This window comes from Sinocyclocheilus anshuiensis, unplaced genomic scaffold (assembly GCF_001515605.1).
Source record: "Sinocyclocheilus anshuiensis isolate Anshui unplaced genomic scaffold, SAMN03320099.WGS_v1.1 scaffold647, whole genome shotgun sequence".
NCBI lineage: Eukaryota > Metazoa > Chordata > Actinopteri > Cypriniformes > Cyprinidae > Sinocyclocheilus > Sinocyclocheilus anshuiensis.
The window spans coordinates 975,079-975,320 of NW_015552606.1; positions in this window are offsets into that span (position 1 = coordinate 975,079).

Below are 242 nucleotides of genomic sequence, written 5' to 3' on the forward strand. Positions count from 1 at the left end.
GCAGTCTGCTCTGATTGGCCAGCTGACCCAGTGCATTGTGATTGGCCGAACACCGCAAGCACGCGTCGGAAATGTAACTCCCCTTACCATAATCGCGAGCTTCAAGCTTTCAAAGTACATATCAAGACAGTTAATAATGTGGTTAGTTTTACTATCAGTTCAAGCCGAAAGGGCAACAGAGTCGCGTGACAGACACAGTGATGATGCAGTACACAAGCCGCGGTTAAGACAGCTGACGTGCT